Consider the following 5,890-nt stretch of genomic DNA (forward strand, 5'->3'; position numbering starts at 1 on the left):
AATTCAATGCAAAGTGAATCAAAGCCAGTGTATCCTTGCTCAGAGTTATGATTCTGAGGCTCAGATTTCATTAAGCCCTTCAGAAACCATGTCATCAGTAACAAGAGGTGGCAAATGAGCACATTAATCTTGTCTCTGTCTTACAGAATGCAGGCAAAGAGAGAACAGATGGAAGAAAACCACAATAACAATAATAATGATAAATTTAAATGACTCCTAGGTAGGAAATCCACAGCAATAATCGCAGCATTTTTATGGCACAGTTGAAATGTTCAGAGTGTTTTATGGACATTATCTGAAGAATTGTGGCAGTGCTGTGAGGTCGGTTAATATAACTATTCATATATTGAAAGAGGGAAGAGCTGCAAGAGAAAAGAGGTTTGTATTAGGCCCTGCGAGTTCATGGCTAAGGTGGACTTTTTATCCGGAGTGTCCCGGTTCACATTTTTTGGCCCAAATCCTAACCCACTTTTGAACACTGGCATAGCGGTGCCAATGGGACGTGTGCTGCATCCTGCAGTTGGGTGTCACTCACGGAGGCCTCTTCAAAGTAAGGGAATGTTTGTTCCCTTACCTCGGAGCTGCATTGCCCTTATGTCGGTGCTGGAAAATGGGTTAGGATTGCGCCCATTAGCACATATCAGTTCTTAGTAAAACCCAGCAAATCCTGGGGTTCATTTATTAGTTACGTCAGTGGTTCCCAACCTGGGATATGTGTACCCCCAGGGATCTTTACCAGGGATCCCAGGGATCTGTACCCTTGCCGAGATCTTTAGGGGTACTTGAAAAAGAACTGAATAATAGTGGGAAAGGGCAGGTCTGTATTAGAATGCCTTGCAGGGCTTATATGAGGAGTACAATTTATGGAAATAGGCTGCCAAGGGGTACGCAAGTGAAAAAAACGTTGGGAACCACTGAGTTAGGTGATGCAAGGGCAACCTTCCCCATTTCTGTTAAGTTCCAGTTTACCTGTAAATGTGCTTCAGAAACATGTTCATCTCTGGCCAGCTTCTGATTCTATGCATTGGCTATTGTGAAAAACCATCAAATGGGCTGATGCACTTGCCCTTTACTTAAGTAAAGGGTTCTTGGCTGGTCCTTCTACAGTTCATAGTTGTAACAATTGGCCTTATGATGAAAATACACTGTTTTTTCCCTCTAGTTTAGCCATAACATTTTTCCCCAAGCTGAAATCTGAAATGCTGCTGTGCATCCTCCTAAAGGAGGATGCTGAGCCCTCTCACAACAAAGTATTTTTCTTTACAGTTGAACTGGATTGGGACTCACTCTGAAATAGGCACGCATAGGATTGTGTCATCAGTTTCTTCCCCTGTCCCTCCCCTCTCTGCTATTTTCTACCCTCTAAGCATGATGACATGCGTAGGCATTTCATTTCAAGTCACTGGAAGATTTTACAAGTCATAATAACCTTTTACAAGTCAAAGCACATTATTGAGACATGTGCCAGCAAGCAAATCAGATGATGGATTAAGATGTGCACGGTGCCACCTTTCTGGTGTCTGTCTGCATACAGGCATACTAGCTCATGGATGAATTTGTTCTCGTAAAGCTTAAACTAGGAAATTGTAACAGCAATGTGCCACAGAAATAATCATTCTGTTTCCCACAGTGGCCAGTCTTTCCAAAAGGCTGGATTTCTCCAAGAATAAGAGTTAATGCATGCATCTTATGCCCATATCCCCCACCCTGTTCTCACCCCCAGAAATGTGCAAGGTCACCACTGGATTCATGTCAGACAGACACTCATGCCACTACAAGCACTCATAGACCATGGTGACTTTCCACACCAGTATTCCAGGCAGTACGGAATACCAAATTTATGCTTCCTCAAGGAGGTTGGATTTGGACGCTTTTAAAATTACAGTAGGCCAAACACAGGGCTTGCCTTAGGAACTGCAGGGCCCAATTGGAAACATTTTTTTTTGCAGGACCCCAGGTTCAAAGCCAAAATCTGTAGAATTTTAGAGATATAAATACCATTTATTATAGACTTTATATTTCTATGATAGACTGGAAAGCAATCAAACTGTGTGCTTTAAACGTGCATGTGAGTGAATGGACCAAATGGATCTAAGCCAGTGGTTCCCAAACTGGTGGGTCACAACCTACCAGAGGAACTGGAGGATATCAGAGGAAATCAGTATCAACATGATCGCTATGATTGTGATGCTGCCAGGCAGGGAGGGTTTTTTTTTCACTTACCTGGGGGTTGCTATGGCTCCCTGAAGGGTCTGGGGAGACTGCGAACCCCTTGCAGCCTCCCCTGAGGTTTGAAAATGTAGGAAAAAAGGGGGGAAATTTACTTTACTCCTGTTTTGGAACAGGACATTGGTTTCCCCCCCTCTTTTCTATGTTTTGAAGCCTCAGGGAGGGCTGCAGAGGGGGTTGCAGGCTCCCCAGACCCTCCAGGGAACCATAGCGACGCCCAGGTAACCACCACCTGGCAGCAGCATGATTGTAGTGATCACGTTGCTGCCTCCCCCAGCATGCAAAGACTTACAGGAACCACGGATCAAAGCACATTTTCATATAAAATTGCATACATGTAAGCCTACAAGTAAACAAACAAATTGTGTAGATTACCTATGAAATGTAAATAGTTACAAAAGCACTTGTTTTAGTGACTGTGAAATGATTTAGTAAAAATATTGATTTTATTTTTTATTTTTACCCTAGTGCAGGCAGTTGTGGACCTACCATAAGGTTCAATGGGGCCAAATTCCCAGGCATGAGGTGCTAGAGCCCTACGGAAGCCTCTGTGAGGCTCCCAATGGGGCTGGAAACTGTGCTTTGGGTTTCCCAGAAGCACAGTTTATAGCATTGGGGAACCTCAGACAGGTTTCCCCAAAACATTCTGAGGTTGCGCGAGGCTCTGTGAGTCTCAAGTAGGTAGGGGGGGGTGGATTTTTGCATTGGGGGCAGCAATAGCCCACGGGGTGGGGTTCCATTGCCGACCTTTGCCCCGGAAGTGGGGCAGGGAAGGTCCACTGCTGAGTGCAGGGCCCTCTTGGGTGCAGGGAATAATAATAATAATAATAATAATAATAATAATAATAATAATAATAATAAAAAACTTCATTTGTATCCCGCCCTTCTCCCTGAAAGGGACCCAGTTGGTTCAGGGAACAGTTGGTTCAATTGGCTTAAAGCCAGCCCTGGTCAAACAGGCCCGGATCATCACAGTTTACTGAAGGAAAATATTTCCAGATGACTCCGTTCACCTCTCTTGATTGTCCCATGATGTACATTTTTCTAAGCAAAGGCTTTCATTCCTGATGACAATATGACATTGGCTGATCCAAAAATGGATTTCAGATGAAAGTTGACAACCAGTAGTAGAGAGACCTGTGGTGTCACGAACTCTCAGAGGGTGTTTTCAAGAAACATTATAAAAGAAAGGGACCCCTAATTTAGCCATTGTTAACAATAATGCCTATGTGTAAAGTTCAGCTTTCCAAAACCTGCTATGCAATTATATACTGTTCATGTAAACATCCCTTCTAATTTCAATCCATTTGTTCCTTTCCCTTCAAAGACACGTTGTGTTGCACTAAAGAGAAATCAGTAGGTTCAACATTTAAGGTGCCTGCATTTTGCTGTCAAGGGATGCAATCTTTGTACATATTCTATGGTGAACTAGCATTCAAATACTTTAACTACCAGGTGTCACAGTAATACATGTTGTGAGTGTGATGCAAAGTGCTGTAAAATGCAACTTTATTATGATCTAACAAGCTTTTTACTTCACACCTCAGTGCTAATATTAATTTTAAAAAAATGTAAATGAGTTTGGGACTAGTGAGCTATCCCATAACATTGACATAGGCAATTATAGACATTAGAGACAATGGCATTATAGACAAGCCTTCAACAATAAAAACTCCTCTTTAGAAATCTTGCCTGTTTCATTGTGATGCGCATACGATTTCATTGAAACCATCCTCAAGGTATCAGCTGATACAGAGTCCCAGCTGTGAAGGAAATTAAATGTGTAATAATAGTAATTTACTCCAATTACTACGCTTTCTCAATGGGTTTATAATATACAGTTGCACTCAGTCTTTCACCTCACCATAGGAATCTGTTGTTAGTTGCTGTTGAGAGCACAGCCTCTCTGAAGCTTCCCATTAGAAACCACCACATTAGTATCTATTCCCCCATAGGTTTGTATAAGGTACACTTCCTTATTCTGCTAAAGGAAATGGAAAATAAGCTCTTTGGCATCTATAGATTTTCTTGATAATAGCCACTTTGGTCCTACAGGGTCTACACAATCCGGTGGGGAGGGGTGATAAGTGCAGCTATCCTTAGCAGAAGCTAAGCAAAGTGAGACTCACTGGGAAGGAACTTACATTGTTTACAGCAACTGTTACCCTGCACATGCCCAATCTCATCTGATCTTGGAAGCTAAGTAGGGTCAGGCCTGGTTAGTACTTGGATGGGAGACCGCCTGGGAATACTAGGTGCTGTAGGCTTATACCATAGTCTTTCGAGACTGAAGGTTGCCAACCACAGGCAATGTTTATAGTTTCATACATAACAAGAGTATGAAAATGTCTTGAACTTCACATATCCCAGTGAATCCAAACACAGCATTCTCAACCCGCAGAACAGTAATTGTCATTTATATGGAGCATTAGGGCTTTCTCTGACCACTGGCGTCTGGACCCAGCTGTGCTGTATGGCATGTAGCATTTTGTGACAGCCATAAATGACCATACTAGTGTTCCAGCCACATAAAGCCCTGTTAGTATTGGGCTGAAAGCTGGCAGCAGGGATATATCATATGCAGGGAGCAGGAGATTCAGGGGGTAGGGCAGGGGGAGGAAGAGGTGGATTCCAGTTGCAGAAACTTGTGTCAGGATCCAATCCCCTTTCTCTCAGGTCACCCCACTCCCTTTTCTCTCCTTGGATTTATACCAGTTACATAGTTGGCATGGCCAGGAGGTAAGTAATAAATGCCTCTGGTTGGCCTACTGGTTTGCCCACCCCCCAGCACTGGATACAGTGCAGATGGCTCCATTGCCACCTGTAGGTTCAAGAGTACACTCAGAGTGCCTGATCAACACTAAAGATATGGAGAAGCACGATTGCAGTCAAATGTAAGGTCATTTGGTACCACAATACAGAGCAATGGACTCAAACCAACATGTTTGCTCTTTTCTTTGTCTCTCATTTGGATTATTGTTTTGCCTCTCTTATTTTGCCTCTTGTGTTATTATTTTGCTTCTTTTACTGCATAAATTTTGATTCCCTTTCTTGCAGCCCAATCCTTACTCCACATGCAGTGATGCAGCAGCAGCATCGTGGCTACTGCTGTTTCCTGTGGGGGAGTTTTGGCCTCTGGAGGCCTCTTGGGTAAGGGAGCATTTGTTCCCTAACCCTTGAACATTGTTCCCAAATCCTGAATATTTGTTCAATAGCTGGCACAAGTCCAAGTTGATCTGTGCAGGCAGATCAGGTCTGGGCACAGGATTTGGTGGGCATTGCTTCTGCCGAACTCCCCATTCCCTGATCCTGTTGCCTCCCTATTCTGCCCTCCCCTGCCCCCATTGCCACCTCATTCTGCTCTACCCCACCCCATTCCTTTATTCCTTCCTGGCTTACCTGTTCCAGTAGGTGGCCAGGGACCTGGTGACAGGTTCTGGTCTTCACACTGGTGCTTGGGCAGCATACTACTCAACACACTGCCAGAACATTCTTTAAGGCTGCTTTTCAGCCTTAAATAAACTCTGACTGCAATCCTAACCACACTTTCCTGAGAGTAAACCCCATTGAACATGCCCCAGAAAGGGCCATGGGTGGCACACTAGCTAAAGCAATGGAAATTCACTCCTGAAAAATGTCCAGTAGACAAAGCAGAACATAG

The 5,890-nt window shown here is 43.7% G+C and overlaps 1 pseudogene; it reads left to right on the forward strand.

Annotated features, from left to right (window-relative positions):
* Positions 1-4,376: 4,376 nt before the first annotated feature.
* LOC136646319 (5S ribosomal RNA) lies at positions 4,377-4,496 on the forward strand (annotated as a pseudogene).
* The last annotated feature ends 1,394 nt before the right edge of the window (positions 4,497-5,890 follow it).

This window comes from Tiliqua scincoides, chromosome 3 (assembly GCF_035046505.1).
Source record: "Tiliqua scincoides isolate rTilSci1 chromosome 3, rTilSci1.hap2, whole genome shotgun sequence".
In the NCBI taxonomy this organism is placed as follows: domain Eukaryota; kingdom Metazoa; phylum Chordata; class Lepidosauria; order Squamata; family Scincidae; genus Tiliqua; species Tiliqua scincoides.